A 15858-nucleotide genomic window follows, 5' to 3' on the forward strand; every position below is an offset into this window, starting at 1 on the left:
AAAGGACCAATAGATTAGATTAGATTCTCTACAGTGTGGAAACAGGTCCTTCGGCCCAACAAGTCCACATCGACCCTCCAAAGAGTACCCCTCCAGACCCATTTCCCTTTGCTAATGCACCTAAGACTAGGGCAATTTAGCATGGCCAATTCACTTGACCTGCACATCTTCAGACTGTGGGAGGAAATCCACGCAGATATGGGGAGAATGTGCAAACTCCACACAGACAGTCACCGAGGCTAGAATCGAACCTGGGACCCTGATGCTGTGAGGCAGCAGTACTAATCACTGAGCCACCATGCCGCCCCTTAGACAAAATGTATGCAATTTCTATCTGAGAGATTTAACTTAAAAATGTTGTTAGCACCCCAGAACATTTTGCTACGTTAAAGGTGTTATGCAAATATAGGTTATTGTGTAAGGATGTATTGATTTTGATTTTTATTGTCACATGTACCAAGATACAGTGAAAAGTATATTTGTGCATGCTAACCAAACAAATCATACCATAAACGAGTATATCAGGGTAAATGAACAGAATGCAGAATATAGTTTCACAGCGACAGAGAAGGGCAGAGAAAGATCAATTCTAGTTCATGAACTCCATTCATAAGTTTGACAACAACAAGGCAGAAACTGTTCTTGAATCTGTTGGTACATGTTTTCAACCTTTTGTATCTTCTGCTCGGTGGACCAAGGATGGTGGGGGAGGAGGTCTTTGTAACAAGAATTTAAAACTAGTCAGGACTGATGGATTGACAGTAAACTCTCCCTGTTGGCTGTGTGTCTATATTAAATAAGTTGTGGCAATATCAACTTGGTTTCTACTGAATGCAAAACATGGCCCAAAATTAGTCCCAGTCTAGCCACAGATATTTTTGATCAACGAGACATGTTATAATATACCTCTGGAACTGGTGGGACTTGAACTGGGGATCCTGTCCCAGAGGTTGAGACAATATTACTGTGCCATAACAGCTCCAGTCTAGAAATGAATTGGCTTCAATCAGAGGAACTAGTAGGTGTGAAAAATGGAAGCAGAAAGTTGCATTGTGCAGCGAGGGCTGTTGTTCTAAGGTCGGGAATAAGGTAAATAGGGTAGGAAGTTAGAAACTACCACCTGAAAATGTTTTTGCTAGATATGATCAGTCACTATTTGGCAGAGAGGTTAGTGCAAAAACTATTCCACTCTGTAGCCTGAATATTCGTGATTTTGATAATTGCAAAACTTATTGAAAATGGGGACAATACATATGTTTTGTTACAGACATCTGCATAATAATGGGATCAATTTTGGAGTGCTGCAGAGTAGTGCTTTACTATGGTCATCCTACTTTCAAATCATGATAACAAAATCTTCACATCCACAAACAGCATGGTGGCTCAGTGGTTAGCACTGCTGCCTCACAGCGCCAGCACATTCTACCCGTGTCTGTGTGGGTTTCCTCCGGGTGCTCTGGTTCCCTCCCATAATCCAAAGATGTCCAGGTCAGGTGAATTGGCCATGCTAAATTGCATTAGGTGCATTAGTCAGGGATAAATATAGGGTAGGGGAATGGGTCTGGGTGGGTTACTCTTTGGAGGGTCAGTGTGTGAACTTGTTGGGCTGAAGGGCCTGTTTCCATACTGTAGGGAATCTAATCTAAACCATATCTACTGCTCATCATTATTCATTAAAATGACAGTGCCCTAGATCTTCATGACATATTGTGATTTTAATAGATAATAGGATTAGCCTATGAGAAAAAAGTACTTATTATTAGAGAATTATGTTTAAATTGAAGCTGAACTGATATTGGAACAAACACAATAACTTGATCATTCTTTTTGAATGAATTTACCTATTGTGTTTGTTCCAATATCAGTTCAGCTTCAATTTAAACATAATTCTCTAATAATTACCCAGTAAAGACTCAGATCTTTTTGCACCTATATAAATGATAGCCTTTTTTCGATTATGTATTAGTGACAATCAAACAGGTTTTATTTTTGTTCCCTATGGCATTTTATGTGTCCTGCTGCTTTGATCACCTCTTCCTAACACTTGACCAGTCATAGAGTTGTGAGATATTGTTATAGGTCTCTTTACCCCAGGACAGAAGTCATCAAAACGTCTGTGTACAATAGATAAAACAATGTAACATCTTAGTGTTAGAATTTTAATATATGTAAGAAATGTGTATAAAGAGCCTACAGTAAGAACTGTACTTTGGGATTCTATTGCCGCCTCAAACTTGTGGTACTTGCTGAATAAGGAGGCTACTTTCGCCACTCACCGATTTTGGTCGTTATTTGAACACGATCCTACAAAATTATCCAGCATAAAAACAGACCCTTCTGTTCAACTCACCCGTGCCAACCAGATATCCTGAACTGATCTAGTCCCATCTGCCAGCATTTGGCCCAGATCCCTGTAAACCCTTTCTATTCATGTGTTATGACACAGTGGTGAACCCTTTGACAATTAAATCAAACACCCAGAAAAGCTCACCTTGCCTTGTAATCTGTTAATACATGAGTGACAGAGTACTCCCAACTTTCACTATTTAAACAAAAAAAATCAATTTATTCTTTACATCGAAAAATGAACATTAAACAACTATTATTTACAACTCTGAGTCTCCTTTCTCTTAAAAGTTTGTTATCTACTTCCAATTCTATCACAATATACTGTTCCGATAACTATGCATAGTAAAATTACATCAACTTAATTTTCAAAACCAGACAGCGGCGGTTGTCTCCGGTATCCTCCTTCTGGCTGTAGATCTCCCTCAGTCTTCAGTCTTTTGCTGCAAAGATATTTCATATGAAAAAGGTAGATTTGATAGAGAGTGTTTGGGGGCCAGTACTCTGGCGATGGCAGTTGGTCACTCTCTCTAGTTAATTCTCAAAATGCCAGCTTCTTTATACCCCAAACATCAGATCGTCTCATCGGTTTGATGTTGTCAAAACATTAAATTCAAATTCAATTGGGTTTGTAGTATCTTGGGCATAATTTAAACTGATGGGTCAAATTCAAACTGTTGTGAAAACATGGCAACCAAAACTCAGGCATTTGTTTCACAGCCTAATGTTACATATTTTCAATTTTCCAGTACACTCTGAGACCGCTAGTCAGTCACATGATAGGTGCCTGCAAGCTCTCAGTGCAAAACAGCTTCCACTCTTTCTTAAAATGTAGAGTACACATCTTCAACTTCATAACACATGTACCCAGCCAAGCACCTTTCAAATGTTGCAAGTTGTACCAGGCTCCACCTCCTCCACCCCACAGAAAAGCAAAACAGTATACTAAGGGGAACTATGAAATAAAATTATGAAAGGCACTGATACAAAATAGTAAATGTTTTACAGGCACATAAATAAAAATAGGAAAGGTAGGGTGGGAACAGGGCATCTTCAGGATAGTATCACAAGCAACAGTGGAGAAATAGCAGAAATTTAAATTAATAATTTCTTTCAGTGTTTACCAAAGAAACAACAATCCTGATCTCTGATGAGGAAATTAGAAGTGGAATATTTTACATAATCCGAGATGGAAGATGACTCTTACTTTAGCAGCCCACAACATTACCACTGAATTCCTGCAAGAATCAATCCTTTGCGTCTTACTACTTCACATCTTTGTTATACTCCTCAGCAGCATCATTCAAAAACATGTCAGCTTCCTTGAATGCTGACAACATGCCGCTTTCCCACATAACAACCTCTTTCAACCCCTTCCACGAGCTCTAAATTGTTAAGACTGCTTATCCAATATCCAGTATCCAAATGAGCAGAGATGTCTTGAACAAACTACTGTTAATATTGAAGGTATCATACTTGGATCCTGCCACAAACACCACTCCTTCAGTATTGATTCCATCCTTTATCGAGTTATAAAGTCAGAGTCATGCAGCATGGAAACAAACCCTTCAGTAAAAACTAGTCCATGCCAAGCTAAACTAGTTCCAAAATTAAACTAGTCCCACCTGCATTTGGCCCATATCCCTCCAAACCTTTTCTATTCATGTACTTATCCAAATGTCTTTTAAACATTGTAACTGTACCTACAATCACCACTTCCTCTGTTAATTCATTCCACCCACAAACTACTCTGTATAAAAATGTTGCCCCTCATGTCCTTTTTTAAAATCTTTGTCCTCTCATCTTAAAAAGCCCCCTCGTTTTGAACTTTCCCACCTTAGGGAAAAGATGTTTGCTATTCACCTTATCTATACCCTCATGATTTTATAAACCTCTTTAAGGTCACCCTTAACCCCCTATATTCCAGTGAAAAAAAGTCCCAGCCTATCTTTATAACTCAAACCCTCCATTCCTGGCAATACCCTGGTAAATCTTTTCTGAACTCTCTCCAGTTTAATAATATTCTTTTTATAACAGGGCAACTGGAACTGTACTCAGTCCTCTAGAAAAGGCCTCACCAATATCCTTTACAACCTCAACATGACATCTCAACTCCTATACTCAAATGTCTGAGCCATGAAGGCAAGCTTATGCAAGAACTGCCTGAGGTTGAACCAGACTGTTACAACCTTAGTATAAATTTTGGCCTAAATGTGATGTTCATGACATCATTCTACTTCACCCCACTTCACTCATTTTCTGCTGAGACTCCTGTTCCTTACACTCATATTTCACTAGTGCAATGCATTCCTAGCTCTCCTCCCACATTTTTCTCTCCACCAACTTTATGGCATCTGCTACCCATGCACTAGCTCACACCAAAGTCAAGTTCATCCACCCCTTCTCTGTTCCCTCATCTACCCTGGCTCCTGGTTAAGCAGCACCTGGATTTCAAAATTTGCATATTTTGAAATCACTCTCTACTTGTATAATTTTTTTGAGCTATACAACTCTTTAGCATACATGAGCTTCCACAATTCTTTTTGAGTATTCCCAGTTTTAATTGCTCCAACAGTAACATGTATGCTTTCTGCTCCAAGGTCTGGGTTGTGAAATTTGTGACCTAAATAGTTCCACTTTTCTACTTCTCTCCTTCGCCTTTAAGACATTCCTTAAAATCTATTCCGTTCCCAAATTTTATTTTAGTATGTTCTCATATCTCCTTATGAGGGGGTTGATGTCATTTTAGGGCACTCCTATGAAGTACTCGGAAATATTTACTGTGTTAAAGTCATTAAAGTTAAAGAAAGTACAAGGAAGCTTTTTGGCCATCATCTTGGCATCTGATCTCCGAATAAGTGTTGTGACTTAGTGCTATTCTCCTTTCTGCCTTTTTCCTGCAACATTATACATTGCGTAATGCGTTGAATAGAAACAATGCTGTTTTGAAGGTCTCAACTGAACCAGCTTCCAACACAGGTCCAAGGCAGCACATTGCAGATCCAAAAAACTCATTGTTGTAAAAGACTTTTTGTTACAAGCGGAGAACAATTTTCCCATAACTACTCTTCAGACCCCTTAGGATTTTGTAAACTTCAAACAGATCTTATCTTAGCCATCTCCTCTTCAAGGAAAACAGACCCAACTTCTCCAATCTATTGTCATGACTGACGTTTCTCAACCCCAGACCCATTCCTGTAAACAGTAAGATTTGTTTGCACCAATTGTCTAAGCACAGTTCTTCAGACTATTTCACCCACTATGTGATAAAACATCTTGTGAAGTCAACTGAATGCCAATTAGTACATTTCATCATTAAAATGATCTGAGATCTGGGCCAGAAAACAAAGGTTCCTCTAATCTACATGTAGAAATAGAATAGTTGGAGTCAAATTCCACAAGAAACTGCTGAATATGTCAAGTTAAGGGAATAACCAAAGCCAATGAATTGAACGGATACCTGCAGAACACTGGAATTTGCAAGACATATTGAGTCTTTACATATAGAGACATTACAGAGTCAGTCAAAATAAGTCATTTCTCCCCTTTTAATGTCTTTTGCATTTTACTACATACATGCAAAGTGTTCTACTTTGATGTAATCTCAGGTTTTATGCTATCTTCTCACCTACAGCATAATTCTTGGAACTACAGACCTATTCATTCTCAGTTCATTTTGATTTGACCAAGATTTTTTTGATCTGCTTATATCCCCTCCAGTTCCCTTCTATGGAACATTAAAATCAGCAGATCCGTGTTCAAATCACACTCAATATGTGAAATCTAGTCTCCAGTTGCACTTAATCTGCAAACTGGTCTAAAAATAGCAGTTCAAGTTCCAACAAGCAGACGTCAACTTATACTCCTCGGCTCCTGTCCGGCTGGTTAACTATTATGTTTAGAAGAGACCTTTGCAGCATGTCTAGCATTTTCAGAGCTGTTTCTCAAAGGTTAGAAATGTGAATCATTAGGCACCAGAGATGCGAGGATCCTGGCTTTGCAAAGGCATAAATTAAGAATCTGCAGGTTATCAAAGCATCTGAAGACATCTTAATCACTTTGCAAATCAAGTTTCAAATTACACTATAATTAGTTAGGGCAAAGTGATGTCTGATTAACATGGCATGAGGTGGCACTTCACTGGACAGAAGTCACCTTCTACAGAAGTTCAACATATAGAGTAAATACATTTTAAATTCAATCACAAGAAGCTGATGTGAAAAAAATGCAAAACGTCATAGTGCACTTCAATTCAAGATAAAAAAAAAGCATTGAAGTATCCAATATTTTAAAGTTAAGATGCATTGAAGGTTAGATGTTATCCACAAAAATGCTCATGGGAATAATGACTGATGATTAACCTGTGCCAGTTCACTGCAATATAAATGGCACATTAAACTTGCATGATGCCTGCTATTTTAAATTATTGTTTTGCAGTTACCACTACTCACACTGTTCATTGGCTGTATGAATTGACATGGGCCCAATATCACAAGTTGACAGTGCATTGTGACTCTGGGACATGCTGAAGTTTTATATTTCAGATGTTATCAAAGAAGATCTGGTACTGAACAGATTAGGACAGATGTCTATGAGTTGTGTAATGGAGACAGGCTTTAAGAAGGGAGAGAGTGGTAGTGATAGAAATATTTAGGAAGGAATCGATGTCCTATCTGTTCCTCTCTCCACAGATGCTCCGTGACCTGCTGAATATTTGCAGAATTTATTTTTATAATTTAGGTTTCAGCACTCCTTCTACAATGCTTCCAAGGCGGTGTCGTGTGAAGCTGGACCATTAAGACCCTTTGGAGATACCCTTTAAGGGTGCCTACAGTCTGCTTCAGGGAAGGTTAACAGTCTCACACACAATTGCTGAAGAAGCATTTGACTGAAACACTAAGATATGGAAAACATGTAGAAAACAGCCACTAAGAGAATCGACAGTGTTTCTATATACATTGTGGAAAGGCTTAATTCATAAGATTGTTTGAGAACCTGCATTTTCCTGTGATTTCATTATGAGTTGTCAAAATAAGGACAACTTGATGGTCAGTGATAAAAAAAACAAGCAGTTTGGGAATATTGGTGGATCGAGTGGTGCAGTTGGGATTATTGGTATCTCATCTGAATTATTCCATCTTGTACAGGTCAGCAGAAAGCAGATGCCTATAGTGTAGCCTCGCTTTTATTTCCTGTTCTTCCAATTTTTGTTTTATTTCCTCATCACTTTTTCGACTACCTCCTCTTCTTCATGGTCTTGTTTCTCAGCTTCTAAACTCATAAACTGTGACAGTTGTTTCATCATGATGGCTAGGGTGGGTTAGTACCACAAACCTTGATATACTAAGCTGAGTACAGTAAGGCTCCTCCAAAGTGGTTGAGATTGGACACATTGCTTAAGGACTTCAATGTACTAAATGTCATTCTTTATGGCAACTTAGCTCTCATTTGGTTGCCTGTTGTATGTGTATGCATGGGTCCTGGTCCATAGTCATGAGAAATCTATGCTGCCCAGTAATCATAGGTCAAGTCCTCTGGCACAGAGGACTTGCACAGACTGAAAAGATTGTGATTATTGCCAAGGATAATAGCATTCATCTACATGGTGTCACACATTGAAGATGTGGAGTCCCTTTAGATTCATAGAAGTGAATGACTTAATATGAATCACACACATCTACATGCAATCAATTACACCATGAGGAATGGGGAAGCATACAAGTCATGAAAACCCTTGTACTCCAGCTTCTTGCTTGTCTCTGTCAACAAAGAATGAGGTAAAGCTACCCCTTCATGTATCGTAAGTCACAGCAATCTTTCATAGGCAGAAAGTTCCACAAACCATGAGAAGATAATAATATTTACAGTAGCAGCCTGGAGGGTGCATGAAAATTAAGAATCATAATCAGCTTGACAGGAATAAAAAAGCTGCCCTTCTGCTTTGAGGTGAATGCAGCCTCTTGCTGCCTTTCTTTCATGGATGACTTGAAAGAAGGGACCAGATCTACGGTTGCTAAATTTTGCAGATGATACAAAAATAAGTGGGCAAGTTATAAAGAGGGAATAGGGAGAAGGCAAAAGGATGTAAATGGACTAAGTGAGTAGGAAACAATTTGGGAGATGACGTATACGAGCAATCAGGTGACAAATGAAATATAACATTGGAAAATGTTCAACTGGGAGGAAAATGAGAAAAGTAGCATATTACTTAGATTGAAAGAGATTAGAAAACTCGAGGTTCAGAGAGAGCTGTTTGCATCTCTGGTACATGAAACTCAAGAAGTTAGTACAATGGTACAGCAAGTGATTAGGAAGAGAAATTGAATGCTGTTGTTTATTGCAAGGGGAATGGAATATAACAGTAGGAAGATTTTGATACAATCATACAGGGCATTGGTGAGACAACATCTGGAGTACTGTGTAGAATTTTGGCCTTTCTTATTTAAGAAACAATTTTACCTTGTAAGCAGAGCAGAGGTGATTGCATGCGTTATGGATCTTGGGATGAAGAATTTGTCTTTAAGGAAAAGGATGGATAAATGGTCTTGTATTCTTCAGAGTTTAGAAGAATGAGAGTTGATATGATTGAAACATGAAAAATCCTGAGGGAACTTGTTAGGATGAAGCTGGAAGGATGTTTTGACATGTGAGAAGAACTCATACTAGGGAACAATGTTTAAATATTAGGAGTCTCCCATTTAGGATAGGGATGAGGTGAGTTTTTTTTTCCCCATAGGCTTGGTATCGATGGACTTCTCTTCCTCAAAAACATGGATGCAAGGTGACTGAATATTTTTAAGGCTGAGTTAGATTGACTCCCCTGTCATTCAAGAATTTAAGGGTATGGGATACACAGGCAAGTAGAGCTTACAACTACAGCTTACGATTAGTAATATTATCAATTGTCGAGCAGGCTATGGCCTATACATGCTCTCAATTTGTATGTTCATTTGTTCTCCTCTATCTTCTGGGGGTTGGTCTTTCTCTAATGGGAACTCTCTTCATTGTACCATTCTTGTTTGGTACACTGTAAAAGTCCTACCAAGCCATCAGGTATTAAATGAACAGAAAAATACTTTAATACTAGCCAGATGCACTGTAAAACATTGAGTTACAGAGTGACATTGATTCAGATAATTACAGAGCTGCGACCAGTTAGAAATCTGATGGGGAGACCCAAACATGGGATTGCATGAAAAGTGAGAATAGATTCGGGAGATCACATGACATTCATAACTTTGGAGAGGAAATGGAATTAGCAATGGTAGTTTGCAAAAAGCAGAAAGGTCACAGATGGGGTTTTATGAGGGGCATATTATGATGACAGATTTGAAATGAGATGGGAAGGAAGTCCTCGAGGAGAAAGCACTATGCACAATATAAACTAGGTCTAATGTTTAGTAGCAAAATAACTCATGCACTATTATTTTGAAAAGGTGCATGTATTTTAACATCATCATTGTCAGTATTTTTCTTTTTTTTATTAGACAAACAAATATCTGCCAAATGTCCTGGATATTTCAATTCTGATTACTTTTCCTTCAGTTGCTTTGCTGACATCTTTTAAGCTTCTTAACAAAGCACAGGCAATGTACATAATCCTAACTTAAATTTTTAAATATTGTAAATGCTACAAAATAATGAAGGAATAAAACAAACATAATAGAACATGCACTGGTTCAATGCACTAATATTTAAAAGTAAACTTTATTTTTAAAAAAATTACTGAAGGATCCACTGAATTCTAAATAGATGCTTAATCTTTTCGAAACAGCTACCAGAGATAATTATTAACTGGAAAATCAATCATCGATCAGCACTCGTGTGTCCAATTGGCAAAGAGAGAGAGACTGGTAAATTCTATTGACCAAGCACAAGGCACATTCAATAGAAATGCCATCCTGAGGGCTCTGCCTACTGAAGTAAGTGGGGTCCTAAACCGATGCCTGCAAACACGAAGAAAGAATGTGAAAGAAATGTTTAATATAACACACACAATATCCTACATCTCTAGCAATAGCTTACAAGCAACAAAAGTTGGGCTCTATGCTCAATAATACCTATGATATTGATGTCATTAGCAAATGAAACAACTATATTATGAAAATGATTCCTCAATAATGTTTAGTTAGCTCTCATAGGACTCACTGCAACACGTTTGCCTGTAATTGAGACTGACACCAGTTCAAAGAGCTGGCCTATGAGTTCACTTCTGCAAAACTTTAAAACAGACAAGGGCAAAACATTTGAGTTCAAATTTCACCCAACATTTTTCATAAAATTATATTACACTATTTTAGTTTTGTGAATTCCTGGCATAACATCAATTTAGATGAAAGTGTACAGCTCATGATTAAACTGTTTTAAAGCAGTTTGTATCCCAAGTTCAGGTTGGAGGTCATTTATGCTCAATTAAAAAACATACAATTTCTAGTTTATGCACTATCGTTTATAAGGACAGTACCATTGATGAGAAGCTTTAGTTAGAAGGATAGATTGAAGAAGTTAGAACAGTTTTTCTTGGTGATGAGGAAGTTAAGAAGAAATTTGAGTGACGTTTACAAAATTATGAGAAGCCTGTAGACAGGAAGAGAGTTCCCACTTGTAAAGGGACCAAGTGTAAGAGGACATGGATTTAAAGTAATTTGCAAAGGAAGTTAATGGGATACAGCAAGTAACTAGGGTCTGGAATACATTATCTGAAAGTGTGGTGATGTAGGTTCAACTGAGGCATCAAGACAGCATTGAACAATTATTTAAATCCAAATAAAATGCAACTTTATGGGGACGAGTGGGAGAATGGCACCAAGTCCCAGTGCTTTCTCAATGAATTGGCGTAGGAACAATGGGTTGAATGGTTTCTTTCCTCCTTCTAACTAACCACAGTTCTGTGATTCACTACAGTCATGGAAATAATTCAAAATACAGAATTGGTTCTGATGAAAATTAGGCTTCAGCAGATGATCCCACCTCAGGGGATACTGTTGTTTTTGGTTTCTTGACAAAGTTCTATCTGTGTGATAACTCTCATGTGATGTCACAACTCATGTCAGTGGCATGTTCCACAGGAATAATAACAAACTGTCTCATACAGAGACATTTTCTTTGTGAAGCCTCTATCCTAGGCTATGAAATGTCAATATCACATTTCATGTAGTCACTGAGCTTTATCAAATATCCTGACTTTGAGCTTGTAGTACAATATGACCTGTGATGATCACCCATAATTTAGTTACGATCGCTGATGTTGCTCTGGCCTGAATAATTAAGATTCTCATGTTGGCCCTGGAGCAGCCACATATATTTTGGGTGTGCTCAGCCTAACAGAGTACAAATGGTGCTGAAGCACCAAAATACCTTGCTTATTTTAGAATGGATTTTTTAAAAAGATCAGATTTCAGAACTCATAATGGTGTTGCGAAATTAGTTTTTTTAAAAATAGTAACAATAGTGTATAGTGGCTTCTGCTACTGTCAGGTGAGTATGGCAGATTTTCAATCCCTAAAGGACCATTGTGAACCAGATGGGTTTTTATGACAAATGGCAATCATTTGCCAGTTTTCACTTGACTGTGTTTTTCTTTAATTCTAAATATATCAAATAAGTTCAAGTTCCAGTTTATACTATCATGGGACTGGAACTCATTTGCCCCCAGAATATTAGCCTGGGTCTCTGGATTACTATTCCAGTGACTGCATCACCATCTTCCTATATATGTACATATGGATATGTGCGGAAAGTGCATAAAATTACTGGATCTGTTAAGCTCATTGGAACCGTAAAAAGGAAACAATCACATCATTTAAATAACCTGTCCTTTAAAAATATGAAAAAGTGTACATAGCGCCTTTAAAAAAAGTCACAATTCCTTCAGTTGACACAAGCCTGAGGAATATCATTTTAAATTAGTGATACATGACTAATTTTACAACACACCATTGCAACAGTGGCGCATGTATCAGTTGTCAGTTTGATTGACAATTCCTGGTGTTTATAAAGTCTTTGAAGGGATATTTTTATTCATGATATCTGTTTTAAAAGAAACTAAAGGAAGATAAATTTGGTGAATGGATTTTTAATCAATATGTGTATGTGTGTGTTTTTTTTAAATACTGCATTCAACAAGAGACAATTAAGAACTTTATTTAATTTCAGCATTAGTCGATTCATCAATAGACCTCAGGTCCCAAGGTCTAGTTATTGGGAATACTGGATGAGTTTGTAAAGAGGACCTAATGGCAAATGGAGGTCAATGGGGGCATGGTTGGCACTAACTTGACATTGGGGTACAAAGCGCCACGGGGAATCGGTAATGTGGCAGAAATGGACAGACACATATGAGGGACTATGCACAGAAGTAATGGAATGGGCATGACGTGGCATGGATTGTCACAGATCCAGAATGGGCAGTGTGGACTGGAAGACTTTGTTTTGTTTTGTTTTATTCTTTTCTTCCCTGCCTCAAGAATGTGATGAGCACAGAAACGAGCCTTTCAAACTGCATGCTCCACTCCCAATAGTTGTGGTCGCTTCTGAACACGTTTGGGGAATGGCAGACACACTACCATTTCACCCTGACCCCTAGAACCAAAGTCCAACCATCTGAAGCAGGTTTGTGCAACTAGGATGTTTCCTGACTCTGTACTTGCAACATGGCCGCAAGAATTCAAGTCTTAAATTTCAGAAAAATCGCTTGAAGGTTACAGTTTCACGTTTAATCATTTCACAAAATGACGTAAGCTTCAGCTGAACACCAAACAGTCTAAAGTCAAAGTGAGTGCTTGACCTGACTTTGAGGCAAAATGTCACCGCACTTTGATTTGATATCACATGGAGTATCAATCCAATGTCAAATCAAAACATAATTTGAGACCTCTGCAAAATTCCTGCTCTTAAAATAAGTGTGTGGAAATGGGTTTCTTTTCTACCCTTTCTCCAACTTTAATGAGAATTGATGCATGCAAGTGCAATGAGCTTTTTCATAAATAGAATGACCACATTTCCAGCCAGGCAGGAGCCAAACAATGTCAATAAGGTTCTCTGGCTGGCTGCACCTCACAATGAAGCCGATGGTCTTCGATGGATGACAGGGATTATGAGCAGTAATCAATGAGCCAGGCAGATCCAATTTCATAAACTGGGGACAGAAAGCTTCAGCTGTATCTAAAGCTGACAGATTCCAAAGGCTGAATCACTGTAAGAACAAACACAGGTTCTCACTATTAAACCTCACTCTAAAGCTTGAAAAGATTAATGTTAAAACATCCAATTATTCCCAATATTGTAGTAACAATTTGAAATGAAAATATGAAATGTGTTTTCTTTTATTGTAGCTAGACCTTTGTCGCCCCTAAACAAACACTTTTACTCTTCACAAGGTAAATATAGCAGACAGTAACCTACCCCTGGGCCCAGCTAATATTGCTTTGAAACCAGACACTACGCATAAGAGGAGTCACAATATGCTTTTGAAGAATGAAATCTTCCCTCGTAGCATAATTTTCTTTTCTGACATGAATCATGAAGTGTTATGATTATACCTTCGCTTAATGTACTTTATCTTGCGATATAAATGCACAAGGTCTTGTTTGCCCTTCAGTGAGACTTAGTTCAATTGAACATCTTCACCATTTTTGAGCACTTTTATTATACCAATCTTGGATATTTATACAACAGTACCAAAAGAATACAGAGCACACATGAAGGCCATTCATCGTCACCAGTACATGCTGCTTTTTATTCTCCATTCCAGCACTCTCCTATCCAGCGTTACCTAAGTCTAACAACAGAATCACGGAATTATTACAGTGTACAAGGGGCCATTCACTCATTATGCCTACACTGGCTCTATTGCCTAGTGCTAATCTCCTGCCTTTCTACACCATTACTCTTAAATAACCATCCAATGCCCACTTGAATGTCTCATTTAAATCTGATTGCACCACATTTCCAGGCAGTGAATTCCATGCCCTAACAACTTGTTGTGTGAAAATTACTTTTCTAACATCGCATATTTTTTTCTCATATCACTCTTGCTTCATTTACATATCACTTTATATCTCTGTCCTCTTGCTTTTGTTTCTTTTACAAGTGGAATCCAATGTTCATTTCACTCTCTGGAATCCCCTTAAAAGCATCTATACTATTCATCTCAACTACTCTCTGTCATAGGAAGTTCCACATTCTCAGCATTCTTTGGCAAAATAAGTTTCTTCTGAACAAATTTCCTCAAAGATCTCAAGAGAAGGGACCCAGCCTGCTTGTCCTTTCCTGAAAGTATAAGTTTATATTTCTGATACCATCATTGTGAATACATTTGTACTCTCTCCAGTGTTTTTCTTACCTAAATGCATACCACACATTTATCTGTTTTGACATTCATTTGCCAAGTGTAAACCCACGCTATAAGTTTATTTATATTATCTTGAAATTTATCGCAGCCCTTCTCAATGCTAATTATCCCCACCAATTTGGTGACTTTGAAAGGCTGTTGATTCCAAGTCGTAAACTGTAAATATAAAATGTTGAAACGGGAGATGGCATGGGACAGGGTGACACTAGGCACACAGGCAGACAAGATGGCTGCTGAGCCATCAGTTGGATACTTGACACATAGGATGGCCACCAGACCACATATGGAGAGAGACAGCACAGCAAATACAGACACATGCCTGGGGCTACCAGAATGCCAACACAATGCACTCACAACCTAGTTGATTAGTTTAAGGCGGGTGGGAGAGAGAATACACGAGTAGCGTACACTGCCCACCAAAGTGTCTGGGTTCATTTTATAGAAATGCTAACAGCTCAATACAGGCTCAATACAGACTGCTAGTAGCCAAGGCTGCAGTAATTGTCCTTCTCAGGAAGAGCTATTAGTGCCCATTACAACAGCAATGGACTTCCACGCAGGCATTGAAACTGACAATATCTGCGCTGAAATTAACAACAACCACACTGAATTTAACAAAGGCTGCGCTGGAACTGTATCGAAACTATCAACGAATCTGCATGATTACCATAAACAAACCACATTACAAAGACAATAATCTCAGCACTGACCTATTGTATCACAAGATGTATAAAAGTATCTAGACATGTGCTCTGGGTTGAGAGAAGAATCGCAGCTGACCACTGTGTTGTTGGTATCTTCCTCTCCCCGGTATTTCCTTGTGCAATAAACTCTGTGTTGAATCCCGACTCTTACTCTGACTCAGAGACTGGTGATTTTCCCCATAACAATGTGAAGAAATTTGTAGAGTCCACTTCTCCACATCATTCTTACCTTGTGTCGTTCTAAATAGTACCTTTTACCCCTAATCTCTGATTTTTGTCTTGCATCTAGCTTGCTGGTCATTCTGCTGTTGTCCACTGACTCCGCAGGGTTGGTACTCATTCATTAGTGTATTAACTTTTACTTTCCAGGCCTTTTGTTAAATTTTCAATTTTTTGCTAAAATAGCAGGGTCTGTAACAGATCAGTAAAACATTGAAAGTTCCAAGGATAGAATCA

General features: G+C 38.2%; 1 protein-coding gene across 6 annotated transcripts in view; it reads right to left on the reverse strand.

Moving 5' to 3' along the window:
• srrm3 (serine/arginine repetitive matrix 3) overlaps window positions 1-15858 on the reverse strand; it is a 772181-nt gene that overhangs the window by 556653 nt on the left and 199670 nt on the right. The gene's annotated exons all lie outside the window — the stretch shown is intronic.

Source organism: Chiloscyllium plagiosum, chromosome 28 (assembly GCF_004010195.1).
Source record: "Chiloscyllium plagiosum isolate BGI_BamShark_2017 chromosome 28, ASM401019v2, whole genome shotgun sequence".
Taxonomy (NCBI): Eukaryota; Metazoa; Chordata; class Chondrichthyes; order Orectolobiformes; family Hemiscylliidae; genus Chiloscyllium; species Chiloscyllium plagiosum.